We start from the raw sequence: 19,187 nt of genomic DNA on the forward strand, positions 1-19,187 counted from the left end.
TGCAGATTTTTCCGCGCGGATTTCGTGCGGAATAAGGCTATGTGCACACGCTGCGGTTTTTGCTGCGGATCCGCTGCGGATTTGGCCACTGCGGATCTGCAGCAGTTCTGCAGACAGTGTACAGTACAATGTAAGTCTATGCGATTTACAATCTGCTGTGCACATGCTGCGGATTTTCAACTATGGAAAAGCTCCGGTTTTGAATCCGCAGAAAGAATTGACATGTCAATTCTTTCAGCGGATTCTGCTGCGGTTTGCCACCTATTCCATTGTCCAGGTGGCAAACTGCTGGCCAATCCGCAGGTAAAACCGCAGGTCATTTTACCTGCGGTTTTACCTGCGGATCCGCAGATACAAATCCGTGCGGGAATCCACAGTGTGGGCACATAGCCTAAAAGAAGCAGCATGTCACTTCTTTTGTGCGGTTTTGCTGCAGTTTTCCACCTGCTCCATTCTACAAATCCGCAGGTGGAAAACTGCAGTGGAAAACCGCACAAAAACGGCAGTAAAACCGCAAAAAATGCACTAAATCTGCAGGAAAAATGCAGGTCAGTTGACCTGCGGATTTATTAAAATCCTCGCGGAAAAATCCACGTGAGGATCCGCACCGTGTGCACATAGCCTTATGATGCTTCACATATAGTTATATAAAATTCACTGGTATACAGGGGAGGACATATCATTGATGCAATCTGTGCGGCCGCATAGGGGCCCAAGAGGTAAGGGGCCACATTTACCTCCTAAGCAGGTTGAATTGTGCATTATCATGAGCTATTGGACTGCAAAGAGCCAATGTATGGATCTTGCACAGAGATCCTGTCTGTGTTCACCATTGCTGATATGTAAAGAATTATTTCTGTGGCGTCTGCGACTTCCAGTTAATGGGTCTGCCTGATATGCAAGAGATTATTATAAGCTTGAACCCTATGACTACATAAAAAAGAGAATAACTATAAATGAAGGATAAAGAGATGTAGAAGAGCCTTCCTTCAACAACCTGAGGTGGGGAGAGTGGAAAGATCACCGCAGGAGACTGAGCCCCGATGCAGCTTTATCGGCTCTACATGTAGTATGTCCATCTCTGTCCAGGGAGGTACTTCTACATTAGTGCCTATACTTGCTATTCCAGGGCTTCAGTCTCAGAGCAGTGTGCTCAAACCGGACAATTGTCCCTGCAGTTTCTCTCTATTTTTGAGGTGTCAGTGTTCAGATGCAACCCCCAGAAAAGGATGAAGTGCAACCAACTGCATCTTGGTACCAACTAATCCTTTGTATATTTCCTCTTGTTTTCACACACTGGATTGCAATGACATAATGATGCGGCTTGCCTGCATTCCCTGCCAATGTAATCCAAGGTTCCTTTATGGAGATGTTGTGGACTAGTAGCCTCCTGTGAAATAGCACTTGTGGCCACACACTACTTTTGCCACTCCATCAAAATATGCAACAAGAGTGAAGTCTAAATGCTTAATATGCTGCAACAAATAAAGCATAAGACTTGCATAGACTGAAAATACTGTTCAAGGTTCCCACAAGGAGAATATCTTGTGGATGACTAGGCTCCCATGGAATGGCACCTATGGCAAAACCTCACTACTGCCAACTCATCAAAATGAGCAATATTAATGCCCATTCCTACTCCTGCCCAGAACTGCCATCCAGCTGCAACAAAAGAGATATACAAACCTTTCGGATGATATTGTTTACACAGATGAGCAAAGTCTATCAATGTATCAATGTCAATTAGCAAGAATGTTACACTGTAACACTACACTGTGTCAATGCAGGGTACTTCTATTTTATACTATGACATCATTTTAAGTAATAATTATGTTAAATTAGTAACCCATATTTAAAAAAAAATGTATGTTATAACAATATTATGCAGTCGACAAACTATGGTACATATTTATTTAGAACTAGCTGAAGAGCCCGGCGCTGCCTGGGCATAGTAACCAACAGTGGTTAGTTATAACAAATTATAATGATTATATTGCACATAAAAACCATGCATCTGATCCTATTTTGTGTGATACTGTGTGCTGAGCTGCGTATCTAATCCTATCCTGTGTGATACTGTCTGCTGAGCCATATATCTAATCCTATCCTGTGTGATACTGACTGCTGAGCCGTGTATCTAATCCTATCCTGTGTGATACTGGGCTCCCCCTGCAGTCTGTGTCAGAGGGTGGTCTGTGTTGGCATGGTAATAAATTGTGTTATTTCCAGCTTTACAGAAGGACGATAACACCATAGAAATGATAAGAATAATAGGCGTCAGTTACCACAACTGTCTACAAAGAAAACCGTTGCTGATAGCAACCTATCACAGGCCATTTTTCATCTTTTAAACAGCTCTGGGACAGCTTTGCGAGTTTTGAGTGGCGACTTTTGTGTTTCGCCTTTTATATGGCGAGGTTGATGTATCTGTGGTGAAATGTGTGCTGAGGGTGGCATATGTGTTGAAGCACGTGGTAGTGTGTGGCGCATTTTGTGTGTGTGTTCATATCCCCGTGTGTGGTGAGTATCCCATGTCAGGGCCCCACCTTAGCAACTGTACGGTATATACTCTTTGGCGCCATCGCTCTCATTCTTTAAGTCCCCCTTGTTCACATCTGGCAGCTGTCAATTTGCCTCCAACACTTTTCCTTTCACTTTTTCCCCATTATGTAGATAGGGGCAAAATTGTTTGGGGAATTGGAAAACACGGGGTTAAAATTTCACCTCACAACATAGCCTATGACGCTCTCGGGATCCAGACGTGTGGCTGTGCAAAATTTTGTGGCTGTAGCTACGACGGTGCAGATGCCAATACATACATACACTTTTTCCCCATTATGTAGATAGGGGCAAAATTGTTTGGTGAATTGGAATGCGCAGGGGGTTAAAATTTCGCCTCACAACATAGCCTATGACACTCGGGGTCCAGGCGTGTGACTGTGCCAAATTTTGTGGCTGTAGCTGCGACGGTGCGGATGCCAATCCCCGACATACATACATACATACATACATACACACATTGAGCTTTATATATTAGATGTATATTTAGATAATACAATATACAATACAGTATACAAAAAAAGTTCACATTGTGTTTGCATGTGGTTTAGGAAAGGGAAGTACAGCACAATCTCGGTGAGGATAATTCATTGAACGTAGATGCTAAACTTGCTTTCACATTTTGACATGTCAGTATCTACAAAGTTTGTGTAGCTTTTTTTCTATGGACGCTTGCTAAAACAGTGAAAGTATTCAGAATTCCGCCTCTGGGTTTATTTGCCAGTGAACTGTTCCCACTGGAATGTTTCACACTTAAAAATAGCCTTTGGAAATATGAATATATTCTCTGTTCTTCAGTAATCAGCACATTTATATTATTGACAGTGACAATATGCTAACGTGGTATGTATCTTGTTCAAATCCTCCACAAAAACAGTGGTCGAACAGATCCGACCACTGCTTTTGTGAAAAGTCTGTAAATAGTACAGTATGTTAAAGATATGTAATATGCTGCAGGTGCTGAGGATGTCGCCACGGATCCAAGATAGAACAAGAGTTAAAGGTTTATGTCAGGGTCCTGTCAGCGCCTGCATGCAGCCTCCGCTGAGCAGGGACTCACCCGCACTGTAGGGGGGCCCGGGGTCAGGTACGGCCGGAAAGTACAAACAGGACCTGGGGACGCTGAAGTTTAGCAAGCAGTGAAGGACCTACGGTCATGTGACTGCAAGGGGCAGGGCTTAGCGTCAGTCAGGCAAAACGGAGGTCATACACAGAGATAGCAGTAAAGTACCAGGGATGAGACAGAACGGATAGTCGGGGCCAAGCAGGGGTCAAAACCAAACAGACATAGAAGGTACCAAGCAGAATCCAACAAGCAATATCCAGAGAACAGACCGAGTCGTACACAGAGTATCAAGCAACCAAAACGCAGCACAAACACACTCAGGGGACACCACACTATGCCAAGGGTGAAAGTATAACTGACAGGGATTGGAGCTTCCCAGGTGTTTAAGAAGCTCTTCCAGAACCAAAAAGAGGCCACATTCATTAACCCCAGGTGTGCAGGTCAAAACCTGCACTGAGCTCCAGACATTAACCCCTGCCGTGCAGCTCAAAAACCTGCACTGGGAGGGATCATGACAGTTTATTTACAGGGACTTTACTCTCCACGCAGGGAGAAGCAGTAACGGGTTAAATGTGACAGAGTAAACAGTAAAACAGCAAAATAAACTAAAGAAAGCTATTAAACAGTTATGCAGTGTTGAAATGGTTAAACTGGGATTCTTATAACTTATCAGTTCGGGGAAAGCTTGATTGAATGGTCTCTTTCTCCCACGTTGGCACCGACAACAGCGGCGCTTGCAGTCTCTGTAGTCTCTCCTCTGGATGAAGCTGGAACCTCAGGGGTTAAAGCAAGGAGCAGGGAGACTCTGTGGATCTGAGTCTCCCCTGCTCTTGGTCTCTATATGATACCCCGGCTGTCTTTCCACAAGAATTATATTGTGCACACTGGGAAGTCTCTCTGCCACACTCAGGGGCCCCAGCCTGTCACCGCGGTCACCGGGACTGTGCACTCGAGTCACTGTCTCTGCACTGGCAGGGGGGTAGTCTCCTCTGGTCGCGGAGGCTACCGAGTCAACGTACTCACATACAGCGCTCTCAACGTCTTGTCTTACAGTCCCAGTCCTCTGAAGGGGAGTTCGCTCTCTGTGGGAGCGCGGTGATGCAGACTTCTCTCTGTCTGGCGCGCTCTGCTCTGTCTCTTGTGCGCTCTGCTTTCGCGCCCTCAGCCTGCACAGCTTCCGGTCCACCGCCCCTTCTCTTCCCTCACTTCCCCGTACAGTCACATGATGCAGTCGGTTCAGGCCAGAAAGTCTTCCCCCCGGCAACCCTGCTGCCCGGCTAGGTGGTTCCAGACACGGAGCAGGGGAGGTAACCCCTTTTGGGCACTACTTCCTCTTCACCCACTTACAGATATGCTGAAAATCAGAGATGTTGCTGTGAAAAGGGATGGGATTAAGGTAAGGAGGTGGAGAGGTGGGTGCAAAATGAGATGTGTGTAGATCATGCATTTACCCTCCCTTCTCATGCCTCAGCTTGTTTAGGTTACAGCAGCCGGAGAATTGGCTGTTATAACTTGATCTACTGTGATCCAATGTGTCTATGTGTGCAATATATGTGTGTTTGTATGTTTGTGTAAGCAATAAAAATGTGTATCATATATTTTTGACACATAGCAGTATTATGTTTGTCTGCAGTATAGCACTGTGAATATGTGTAGCACAGCTGTTTATATTTTAAATGACATTTTATGTGGGAGGGAATTTAGTTACATTCTTAGGTGCGTTTGTTTGCGCGAGCACATGGGGGTGAATGGCAACATCTATCCATTGCCTTGGGTTGAGAAATACTTGCAATCTTTCTTTATTCAATAATAAATGTATATATTATCATATAGTCTTTTCAACATGGAAGTGTATTTGTGATAATTAGCTGATGAATGGCAATTGTTAGGGCATCTGTCAGATGTACAGTATGTGGTTTTTTCAACTTTCTTTAATTTTTATGTTTCTGATTCTTTCGCTTCACATCACACATCTTGGAATATGTCAGGTTTGGAAAAACATTAAGTACACATCTGTAGCTACTGCTCTGCAAGAAATAATTAACTAAAATCATTTAGAATTGCTACAATTTGGACTTTTCTGTTAAGATGAGTTAAAAGTTCAAGGATTATTCCAAAATGAAGGCTTTGAAATGATTAATGGTCAGTTAATGGTGAGCAAACCAATTTCAATCTAAGTAATCAGGTTTTGCACAACCGCAGTGGCCCATTAAAGGGAATCAGTCAGCAGATTTCACACCCCAAATGTAAATGTGCATGTAGCTCTTTCAAAGACAAGTTCAACAATACCTTTACATGGCCAGTCCATTCTTCTGTTACTGAGAAATCAACATTTGAATTGATATACAAATGGTGCTGAAGATTTCAAGCCTCTGGCACTCCAGCTCTGTTCTCATGAAGCACTGCCTTCTCCTGCTTGACTGACAGTCTCTATGCTGTATTACTTTAGGAAAAGGAGTCATCAGTCAAGTAAGAGGAAGCAATGCTGGGTGCTACAGTAGCTCTTCAGCCTCCATCAGTTGCATATCATTTCAAACACTGATTTCTCAGGTGTTGCTAGACTTGTGTTTGAAAGAGCTATATGCACATAAATAGTTAGTTGTTGGGAAGGAGGAAATGAGAGAAATCCTACTGACAGATTCCATTAAAAAGCTGACTTTAAGAATAATTGAGTTTCTGGGCTGAGTACATATTGCATTAGATAAGATTAGATCAGTGCAAGCTATATGGCTCTAGACCACTGCGGACAGCAACTGAGTAATTCTTCTTTCTTTCTTTCTTTCTTTCTTTCTTTCTTTCTTTCTTTCTTTCTTCTTCCTCTTCTTCGTCTTCTTTCTCCTCATTCTGCTTCTTCTTCCTCCTCCTTCTTCTTCCTTCTTTCTCCTTCTTCCGCTTTCTTTTTCTTCTTCTTCCTTCTTCACCCTACTTCGTCTTCTTACCCCTGTTTATTTCTTTTCTCCTTCCTCCTCCTTCTTTTTCTTTCTTCCTCCTCTTTTTTCTTTCTTCTGAATGATCATATAAGCGGCAAATTTTTAATTATTTTCTCAGAAAATAAATTAAGGTAAAATTGTCCCTTTATTAATGATGAAACATGCTGACTAAGTGACATTTTTTACCACTGCTCTGAGAAGATAATTCAGTGGTAAAAATAGGCAGAACTATGCTACATGTGGTCAACTTTTAAAAACTGGTAGCAGGTAGAGATGAGCGAACTTGTTCAGCAAACGTTCACCAATCTCAAATTCAGCATGAACGTAGCACATATGAATTCATGTTTGGTTTCCCAAGCATTTTTCCTCAAAGTCGGCAAAATTTGGTCACAGACCGGTAAATTATCACATTTTCACTAATGCTTTTGTTATGACTTCAGCTAGGATAATGGTTCTGTATTCGTATTCTGTAGTGGTTCTGTTGTGAATGACTGGAAAGGATGGTGCAGGAGTATCTAGGCCTCAAAATCAATGCCATCGGGGGAATTTGGACCCTTTTGCATTTTTTATCTTCAAAAATGGAAGAGTGACCTGAGCTTTCCTCTCATGCCTTGGAGGATGTCATATCCGGCAGTCAGCGTTCTCTCAGAATGTGTTTTCAGCGCTGCTGGTGGTGTCCTGATGTATAAGCCCATCTGGCTGTCCCCTGAAAGTATTGACTGCCTTACTTTCATCAAAATGAACAAGTCATGGATCAACAATGACTATTGCACCCCAGTCTCAGACTGGGCAGACTAGCTTTTGGTGTAGTTTTTAGTGTCATGCATTGCTCTTGCGTTATTGCAGTCTGTGACAACTTTGTGGTGGCTTCTGTGCCTGCTGTTGCTACTGCTGCTGATGTTACAAACATTTTTTTGAAATGTGGAGATTCAAAGTTAGGTTTAGGTTTAGCATTAGCCGTGGGACATGCCTACGATGCACTAGACACCTCGGCACAGCCAAAGAGTTAACTCAGCCTAAAGCAGGAAAGGGGAAAGCTAAACTGTAGAGCCCCAAAGGAATAGATAGCCCCCAAACATATATTGTCGGTGAGACAAGATGAGGCACAAACACAGGCAGAAAATAGAGTGAGCAAATGATAGGGCCCAAACTATCTAGATAGGACAGGACAGAAAAGATACTGTCTGCAATCACGCAAAAACCCTAAAAAATCCAACACGTCTGATATACAAAAACACTGAGGCCACACGACCTCTCCCCCACTAGATCAGCATTCTGGTGTGAACTGGAAGCAAAGCAAAAGATACTAATATAACAGGGAATTAGCAATACTGAACAAAATGACATAAGCTGTGGCATATGAGTGGGGTCCAGCACAAATCCCAGCAGGGAATAATGCTGAACCCACACAGCAAAGCAGAAAGCAGAGAAAGGCAAAAACTATATCAAATGCAAAAGATTCCAGCAAACAAATAACTTATCTGAATGATGCAAGACCAAGAGGGGAAAAAGCAGACTTCACAATGCATAGGAAGAGAAACCAAATCACCAGCAGCAACTGAAGGAAGCTTGCTCACTTAACTCCTCCCAGTCTGTAACCCCTGACCTCCAATCATCGTCTTCAGGTGATAGACTTCCATCAACACTCCACTACCAGCAGCAACCACCAGAGGGAGCCCCGACTCAGAAGTCAGATAAAGAGAGTTCACAACACCTATTAGACTGTTTGTACTCTGTAGAAACTGATGTCAATTCAGTGGTATGTGACAATAATATTTTTAAATGTGGAGACTCCATGTTGGGTCTCCATCTGGTGGGTTGCCTGTTGTGGAAGGTGCATCATAAACCCATTATACTGTTTCTACTTTGTGGAAATTGATGCCACTTTAGTGGTATGTGGCAATAATATTTTTGAAATATTTGCACTCCAAGTTGGGTCTTCATCAAGTGTGTTGCCTGTAGTAGTAGAGATCCCAGACCGGCCGGCATCAAAGATCAATTGATGCCACATTTCCTGGTGTCTGCCCCTAAGTTTTGTAAATGTTTGGACTCCAAGCTGAGTCTCAGTCATGAGTGTTGTCTGAATTTGGCAGCCCTCTCAGAGCACCAGACCTACACCTGTCACTCATCCACCTGTCACTCATCCACCTGTTACTGATCAATGTTTCAGCTAGAAATGCTGGTCCAAGCAGAGGCGTATCTAGGCTTTCTGGCACCCGGGGCAAGAATTTGGTTCGGCGCCCCCCCAAAGTACATATGCAACTTGCACATTTAGCCATGTACCCACGATCTGCTCTCCCTAATGCTTTCAATGTTCAGTAAAAAACTGAAAGCAGGATGAGAAGCTCGTTGTCACAAGACCATAAGTATGAAAATAGCATATGAGTGAAGTGTCCATGTGATGACTACTGGAACCTGCAGAGCTGAATCCTGACATTGCAGCTTCTGAATTCTCACAATGATTGCACCTGCACACTTTTAGGATTCTCCCTCGCCGATGTACAGTCATGTCAGCACAAGTATGTGATTTATGTACTTCTGGCCACATTCCAACTAGACGTGCCCGACCTCGCTCAGTTCATTCTCATTGAGTGAAGCCACACACGTCTAGTCAGCATGTGACCGCATGTATGTAAATTACCGGCACGAGAGAATCCTAACAGCGTTCAGTGCACACTGTGAGAATTCAAAAGTCTGCAGTCAGAAGGAATGACTGCAGACTCAGCACAAACCTGGAGAACCCCTTTAATATTCCTAACATAAATAAAAACAAGATAATTAGTCAGTATCACAAATAATATTTACATCCAGGTACCTTATAGATGACGTTGCCTCTGGCGTCGTTCTTCTTTTCTTCTTCTTGTCCAGACCCCATGATGAGTTTTCTCATCCACAGCCGTCTCTGCAGACTTCCATCTTCTCCGGTCTTCTGCACCAACTCTCCACCCGATGCCCTTAAAGACAGAAGCGTCATTATAATGCTCCTAAATAAAAAATATCTGCAATATACTGTCACCTCACACTATTCCTCTCCCTCCTCATTCTGTCTCCTCCAACATCTCTCTGTTCACCATTCTGTCTCCTCTTATATTTACCCCCTCACTCCCTATACTGTCTGTTCACACATTCCCCCGACTCCCCATACTGTGTCTGCACACATTCACCCGTTCGCACCCCTTACTGTCTGCACCGATCCCCCATACTGTTTCCTCATATATATTCTTCATTTTGTGTCCTCAAATCTCCCCACACACATTAAATACCATCCCCACTCCAAATCCCCCCATCCTCCATCCCCCCACACATTAAGTACCCCCCATCCCCACTCCAAAGCCCCCCACACATTATGTACCCCCACTCCAAATCCCCCCACACACATTAAGTACCCCCATCCCCACTCCAAAGCCCCCCACACATTATGTACCCCCACTCCAAATCCCCCCACACATTAACCTCCATCCCCACTCATTAACCCCCATCCCTACTCATTAACCTCATTCCCACTCATTAACCCCCATCTCCACTCATTAACCCCCACACATAAACCCCCATCCCCACTCATTAAACCCCCACACATAAACCCCATCCCCTCTCATTAACCCCCATCTCCACTCATTAACCCCATACATTAACCCTCCTACACATTAACCCCCATCTCATTAACCCCCATCCCCACATTAACCCCCATCTCCACTCATTAACCCCCCACACATTAACCCCCATCCCCACTCATTAACCCCCATCTCCACTCATTAACCCCCACACATTAACCCCCCACACTCATTAACCCCCATCCCCACATTAACCCCCATCTCCACTCATTAACCCCCCCACTCATTAACCCCCATCCCCACATTAACCCCATCTCCACTCATTAACCCCCCCACACTCATTACCACCCATCCCCACATTAAACCCCATCTCCCATCTTCGGTGGTTCTTCAGCTCCACAGTGGAGCACACTTACCACCAGCGTTTGCTCTGGGCGCCGGGGAGTGACGTCAGCAGCGTGATCACATGACCTGATCACGCTGCTGATGTCGCTCTGACCCGGCGGTCAGAGCTTCAATTGTACTGGCGTCTGTATAGACGCCAAGTACAATTGCTGCCTGGGAGCCGGCGCGGCCTCCTTCTCTGCACCGGCTGTCAGCTTGACAGCCGTCACAGAGAACAGCCGACTCTCAGGCCGGGGGGCGACAGAACGCAGCCGCCGGGGGAGACACTGCGGACCGCTGCATTAGGCGCCCGACTGCGCCCCCCTGCTGGCTGCGCCCGGGGCAACTGCCCCGGCTGCCCCCCCTGGATACGCCTCTGGGTCCAAGCCCTGTCCCATCCATCCATGCTGCACAATTGTACTATTTGTATTCTGGGTCAATTGATGCCACTTTTCCTGATGTCTGCACCGAATTTGAGCTGTTTGGGAAGGTTTTTGTCCCCCCTTAAGGTGTTGTCTATACATATGGTTTTGACTCTGTTAAACTTCGGGTACGTTAGACGAACCGTTCGCCTAACTGAACCAAATGCTCATCTCTAGTAGCAGGCACTGAATAGAAAAATTTAAATTTTTGCATAACTCAAGAAACCAGGAGTAGCAAACTTTGCCAACTTCTCAAACTTTTTATCTTTTAAAACATTCCTTAGTCTACATTTTTTATGTGGATTTATTTAAAATATAATGTTATGTTTTAAATGTACAATCCACGCTGAGAAGTTAAGTAATTTTGCAAAAATTAAGAAATAAAACTAATATGATACCCTTAAACTAGTCTTCCAGTGGCCTATGAAACCCTAATTCCATGCTTACAAATTACATTGTGTCACATAATAAAATTACACCCGTGTTTGCATAGAGCCCAATTTATTTACTATGTAGCCAGAAATGGAATATCAGTCATAATCTCAGGATGGATTAGATGACTGATAATACTGTCATTGACGCAGAAACAGAACAGAGAAATCCAGCTTGGCTTCAAATATAATATTTATCCTTTTGTCCTGAAAGAAAATCTTTTCAGCACTCATCTAATATTACTGAGTCATGGAATCAAGCCTCTTTGTCACACCCCATCGGTTTCATTGTGCTGCCTTGAAACCATTTCACTCCTGATCTTCATGTATCATGCAAATAATTAAAGCCCTTTTGTGACTTCCCCAAGCGTCAAGATTTGTATTTAATATTTGACATCTGCCATCTGCTCATTCTCGTACTGAGGATTCTCTCATATAGCTGCAGAGATGCATTAATCAAGAACACCTCTTGAATGTAGTAACTGGTTTATATAAATAATAATAATAAAAAATAATACTAAACTATTGAAAAGTAAACAGGACTGTGTTGCATTATTTTGCAAAGACCCATGGTTATGTAGTGCTGTTTTGATTAAAAGTTTTTTTCTCTAATTTTGGACAAACTCTTTTATTTTATTGTGCAATTTAAAAGATAATTCTGATAAAACCATTGCTACTGTACAAACCTTTGAATCAAAGTCATCCATATACTGTACATTACACAAAAGTTGGCCAATTCCACTAGGATGATATCGCAGGAGAGAAGGACCCTAGCTGTTAAATTGTAATTGCTGATCCTTTTGCTATTAACTAAGATAAGGCCTGTCTCTTTTTGTAATCCCACATTGTCTAGATGATCTTGAGATCAGGGCTGTGTGGGGGCCATACAGTGTCTTGCAGACACATATCATGCTTCAAAACATAAAGATACCAAATGTAAATTTTTGGGGAAGAATCAACAACTAGTGGGACACAATTGTGAAGTTGAACGAAATTTATTGGTTATTTTAAATTTTTGTGGAAAGTCAAAAACTGCAAAGTGGGGCGTGCAATATTATTTGGCCATTTTACTTTCAGTGCAGCAAACTCACTCCAGAAGTTCATTATGGATCTCTGAATGATCCAATGTTTTCCTAAATGACTAATGATGATAAATATTATCCACTTTTGTGTAATCAAATCTCCATATAAATGCACCTCCTCTGTGATAGTCTCAGGGTTCTGTTTGATGCACAGAAAGCATCATGAAGACCAAGGAACACAACAGGCAGGTCCGTGATACTGTTGTGGAGAAGTTTAAAGCCAGATTTGGATACAAAATGATTTCCAAAACTTTAAACATCCCAAGGAGCACTGTGCAAGCGATCATATTGAAATGGAAGGAGTATCATACCAGTGCAAATCTACCAAGATCCGGCCGTCGCTCTAAACTTTCCTCTCAAACAAGGAAAAGGCTGATCAGAGATGCAGCCAAGAGGACCACGATCACTCTGGATGAACTGCAGAGATCTACAGCTGAGGTGGGACAGTCTGTCTATCGGACCACAATCAGTCGTACAATGCACAAATCTGGCCTTTATGGAAGAGTGGCAAGAAGAAAGCCATTTCTCAAAGATATCCATAAAAAGTGTTGTTTAAAGTTTGCCACAAGCCACCTGGGAGACACACCAAACATGTGGAAGAAGGTGCTCTGGTCAGATGAAACCAAAATTGAACTTTTTGGCAACAAACGACATGTTTGGCGTAAAGGCAGCACAGCTCATCACCCTGAACACACCATCCCCACTGTCAAACATGGTGGTGGCAGCATCATGGTTTGGGCCTGCTTTTCTTCAGCAGGGTCAGGGAAGATGGTTAAAATTGATGGGAAGATGGATGGAGCCAAATACAGGACCATTCTTGAAGAAATCCTTTTGGAGTCTGCAAAAGACCTGAGACTGGGAAGATTTGTCTTCCAACAAGACAATGATCCCAAACATAAAACAAAATCTACAATGGAATGGTTCACAAATAAATGTATCCAGGTGTTACAATGGCCAAGTCAAAGTCCAGGCCTGAATCCAATCGAGAATCTGTGGAAAGAGCTGAAAACTGCTGTTCACAAACGATCTCCATCAAACCTCACTGAGCTCAAGCTGTTTGCCAAGGAAGAATGGGCAAGAATTTCAGTCTCTTGATGTACAAAATTGATAGAGACATACCCCAAGCGACTTGCAGCTGTAATCGCAGAAAAAGGTGGTGCAACAAAGTAGTAAGTTAAAGGGGCTGAATAATATTGCATGCCCCACTTTTCAGTTTTTGAATTTCCACAAAAATTTAAAATAACCAATAAATTTCATTCAACTTCACAATTGTGTCCCACTTGTTGTTGATTCTTCACCAAAAATTTACATTTGGTATCTTTATGTTTGAAGCATGATATGTGGGAAAAGGTTGAAAAGTTCCAGGGAGCCGAATACTTTTACAAGGCACTGTATCTTAACCTTCTTTACATTGCAGATAGCTCATAATGACACTAGCTGTATGTTTTGGGTCATCTTCCTGCTGCAGAATAAATTTGGAGCAAATTAGACAGCATCCTGACGGTATTGCATGATGGAGAAGTGTGGCGCCCCCAGGAGTACGGTTGCCACAGTGGCTTTGCTTCCCTACAGGGAGGAGTGATGTCATTCCTGGGAGCAGTGAAAGGGTCTCTCTGTCAGGTAGTTCCAGCACACAACACTGTTCCTACTCCAGGCCAGCAGAGGGAGCTCTGAACCTAACTGCAGAGGAGCTGCTCTCTGTGGTCAGGAATAGGAAGTTAGTTAGTTGAAGTGTTACATGTGGAGACGAGCTGGGGACTAGAGCTATAGCGGAGCTCACCCCTAAGCTGAAGCGCAGAGGCTGGACGCCGGAGTCCGAGGCTGTGTGGGTACTAAAGGTCCCATAGCAGAAACCGGAGGAACAGAGGCTGTAAATGCTTTATTCTCAACTGAGACTCGACAACACAGTAGCAACGTGTGAGCCAGAGATGCCATTAACGGCCGTTCATGAAGGAGGCTACAGCTACCTATCATGGGAGTGGAGTTCTAAGTAATGGACAGAAAGAGGAACTTGTGTGGAGTCTAGAACCGCAAATACTTTAGAATAGCGCTAGAAAGGAGACCTCACAACCCATCTGCATAGAGAGATTCCCAAACTGCTTCCAGGCTGATCAACTCCTGTACCATCTGTAATCTGAGTACTGTACTGTACCTACAAAGCACAGGAAATGGTAAAAGAAACTGCACTCTGTTGTGTTCTTTGAACTCTCCCTTCAACACCCACTTAGCACTGTTACCTCTCTTGCTAACTGCTACTTCACCATCTACCTCAACATCCATTACAGCTGCCCTGGGACTACAGCTCTGCCTGTGGGGAGCTATTACACCTCTGCTGCATGCCACCATCTGGCCCAGAGGATCTGCACTGCAGCGCTGGTCCCCTTCTGACCAGATACCACAGGTGGCATCATAAACTTATCTACACATAAACTTTAATCAGCATCAATCCTCTTATTTTACATGGACACTCAGGACCATGGACCGGGACACTGCCACCGCGACACTTCCCCTTTAAGACACCGGCCCGGTACCGAGTAAACCCACAGCCCTGGGGGGTGCTCCAGATGCATCTTACTGCATTTCTTAGTATTAAGGACATCATTAATCTTGACCAAATCCCCAACTCCTTTTTTACTAAAATGCAGCCCCAAACTTGCAAGAAACCCCCACCATGCTTCACTGCTTCCTGTAGACAATCAGTATTGTATCACTCTCTGGCCTATTGATGAATAAACCACCATTAACAAGAAGAAGGAGTCCTGGAAGTAATTATATGGCCCCCACAGAGCTGTGAGCTAAACATCATTGAGTCTGTGTGGGATTTCATGAGGATATAGAAATATTTGGTTTGTTCTCCAAGATGTTTGGAACATTCTCCCTGCTGAATTCCTTCAACTGTGTGCAAGTGTACCTAGAAGAATTGATGCTTTGATGCTGTTTTGATGTCAAAGGGTGGTCACACCAAATGTTATTTAACACGTCCATTATTTTTTAAAGCACCCACATATTGCAGTATTTTCTCCACACCTGCCTAAAACTTTTGCACAGTACTACAATAATATATATGCAGGTGGATCTGGGAATTAACTCGTCCTTCCTGGCTTTGCTTATATATATATGTTTATATTCTAGTGCAGCGGTGTCCACGCTGTAATCGCAGCAAAAGGTGGCGCAATAAAGTATTACGTTAAAGAGGCTGAATAATATTGCACGCCCCACTTTTCAGTTTTTGAATTTCCACAAAAATGTAAAATAACCATTAAATGTCGTTCAACTTCACAATTGTGTCCCACTTGTTGTTGATTCTTCACCAAAAATTTACATTTGGTATCTTTATATTGAAGCATGATATGTGGGAAAAGGTTGAAAAGTTCCAGGGAGCGGAATACTTTTGCAAGGCACTGTATCTTAACCTTCTTTACATCGTCATAGACGCCAGTACAGTTCAAAGCAATGTTGAAGGAGAGAGCGTCAGCTGACTCTCCCTCTCACATCATTCCCTGCTCTGCCTCTGACAGCCTTATTTGCGATGACATCATCATGCACTCATTGTGTGCCAGGCAGTGTAGCCGCCAAGACAGGATCCGGGAGCAGCGCAGGCATGATGAGAAGTGAGGATTGTGGGTTTTTTTTAAATGTAACAGTGAGTACTGCACTGTGGGGCCATTCTCGGGGGGCTATGTGGTGCTATGCTATATACCATGTGGTGCTGTACTATATACCATGTTGGGCTGTGCTATATACCGTGTGGGGCTGTGTTATATACAATGTGGGGTTTTGCTATATACCGTGTGGGGCTGTGCTATATACCATGTGGTGCTGTGCTATATACCATGTGGGGCTGTGCTATATACCATGTGGTTCTGTGCTATATACCATGTGGGCTGTGATATATACTATGCGGCTGTGTTTTATACTATGCGTCTGTGTTATATACTATGTGACTGTGTTATATACCATGGGGGGGTACATTATACATTATATTCCATGGGGATGTGGGCTGTATTATATTCCATTCGGGGCTATATTATATTCTATGGGGTGCTGTATTATATTTATTATATTCTTTGGGGGGTGATGGCATCATAGTGGGCTACATTATACCATACTAGCTGAAGAACCCGGTGCTGTCCGAGCATAGTAACTAACTACGGTTAGTTGTAACAAATTATAATGACTCTATATATATATATATATAGATGAGTGTATAGCCCAGCCCACTCCGCATAGCTACGTTCACTATAATATCCCACATCATCCCGTCAGCCAGTGCTACTGGACTACTACCACATTTCTGTCATGTGCTCTGTGCTCCTTTCTGGGGGGGCAGACGATGGCTGGGAGCTTATGTTCCTGGGGATGCTAGACTTCTCCCACCATGTCAGTGTCTGCTGAGGTGTTGTCATGCAGTGACAAAACTGTTGGTCATAGCAACCAATCACAGCTCAGCTACTTTAAACCAGCTCTGGTGAAATGAAAGCTGCTTTGTGATTGGTTGGTGATACACACATACATACATTCATTTTTATATATCGAGATATATAAAGATGAGTGTATAGCCCGCGCCCACTCCGCATAGCCACATTCACTATAATATCTCACATCATCCCTTCAGCCAGTGCTACCAGACTACTATACCTAATATCCCACATCATCCCATCAGCCAGAGCCACCGGACTACTAATATCCCACATCATCCCGTTAAAGCCACCTGACTACTACCCCTAATATCCCACATCTTCCCGTCAGCAAGAGCCACCAGACAACTACCACTAATATCCCACATCATCCCGTCACATCCGCCGGATTACTACCCCTAATATCCCACATCATCCTGTCAACCAGAGCCACCGGACAACTACCACTAATATCCCACATCATCCCGTCACAGCCACCAGACTACTACCCCTAATATCCCACATCATTCCTGTCAGAGCCACCGGGCTACTACCCCTAATATCCCATATCATCCCATCAGCCAGAGCCACCGGACTACTACCCCTAATATCCCACATCATCCTGTCAGCCTGGGGTCACAACCAGAGCGCAGAGTGGAACGGTCCTAACTTCCATACCGGGGATCCCTTTAAGAAAGCCTGGGATCAGAACCAGAGCGCTGAGTGGATTTGCCCTGACTTGCATAACAATGATCCCTTTAATAGAACCCTGGGGTCAGAATCAGAGCGCTGAGGGATTTGCCCTAACTTCTGTACAGGAGATCCCTTTAAGAGATCCTGGGGTCAGTACCAGAGCATTTGAAGCCAATTGCCCTGACTTCCATACCAGGGATCCCTTTAGGACTGGGTCAGTACCAAAGTGCAGATTGGATTTGCCCTGACTTCCATACCGGGGATCCCTTTAAGAGAGGACTGGGGTCAGTACCAAAGTGCATATTGGATATGCCCTCACTTCCATACTGGGGATCCCTTTAAGAGGGGCCTTGGGTCAGAACCAGAGTGCTGAGTGGATTTGCCCTAACTTCCATACATGAGATCCCTCTAAGAAAGGCCTGGGTTCAGTACCAAAACCCTGAGTGGATTTGCCATAACTTGCATACCATTGATCCACGGGAGGGGGGGATTCATTTCTGTCATGTGCTCTTTGCTCCTTTCTGGGGGGCAGACGATGGCTGGGAGCTTATCTTCCTGGGGATGCTAGATTTTTCCCACCATATCAGTGTCTGCTGAGGTATTACACTCCTCATAGTCCTCCATATAGTATAATACACTCCTCATAGTCCTCCATATAGTATAATACACTCCTCATAGCCCTCCATATATCAAAATACACTGAGCCTCCATATAGTATAATACACTACTCAGTCTTCCATATAATATAATACACCCGTCATAGTCCTCCATATATTAAAATACACTGCTCAGTCCTCCATATAGCATAATACACTCGTTATAGTGCTCCATAGAGTATATTATACTATATGGATGACTATGGGGAGTGTATTATACTATATGGAAGACTGAGGAGTGTATTAGACTGAGGAGTGTATTTAACTATATGGAGGACTATGGGGCACATTATATTATATGGAGGACTATAGGGAGTGTATTATACTATATGGAGCACATTATATTATATGGAGGACTCTGTGGTGTAAACTGTAGATGTGTTGCTGATAGCATGATACTGTATGGTGATCTGTTAGTGATCCATTAGTGATTGTATTGTCCCCATCATTATTTCTCAGATGGTGGAAAGAGGCCGGGAAACAAGTGTTGAATGACTTCAATATTGTTGATTACACTCATTTAGCGACCCAAACTCAGCGCATGTAAATACAATCGAAATGCTTCTGTGTGATGTGCAATATGTTAGGGCCCTATTTTAAACTTTGCCTAGTGCCCCACTTTGCCTAAAACCGGCCCTGGTCACAGGCACGCTGCTGTGACCACAAGGCAGTTCAGCAGATCTAATATGCTTCTGAACGCATCCTGGGGGACACATAGCGACCCTCACATATGACACTGGTCACTGCCTCACAATATATATAAAGCTCTTGGAAAATTTAAGAGACCACAGTTTTATAAAAATCAGCTTCTCTACATGTCTGACAGCCATTCCATTCCAGTGTCAGTTGAATTTCAGTACACCTAATTCTACTTAATGTACTTCTGATTAGGTGATCATCTGAACCAAATCTTATTTAACAAATGAAAGTATAAAAAACCCTGCTGTGGTGTTCACAATCCTTTTGCAATTTGGACAAGTTGGATGGCAAAACAAGTGCTAGTAATTCCCCAAAAT

The sequence above is a fragment of the Dendrobates tinctorius genome, unplaced genomic scaffold (assembly GCF_039654945.1).
Source record: "Dendrobates tinctorius isolate UK_male_01 unplaced genomic scaffold, ASM3965494v1 ptg000003l, whole genome shotgun sequence".
Classification (NCBI taxonomy): Eukaryota; Metazoa; Chordata; class Amphibia; order Anura; family Dendrobatidae; genus Dendrobates; species Dendrobates tinctorius.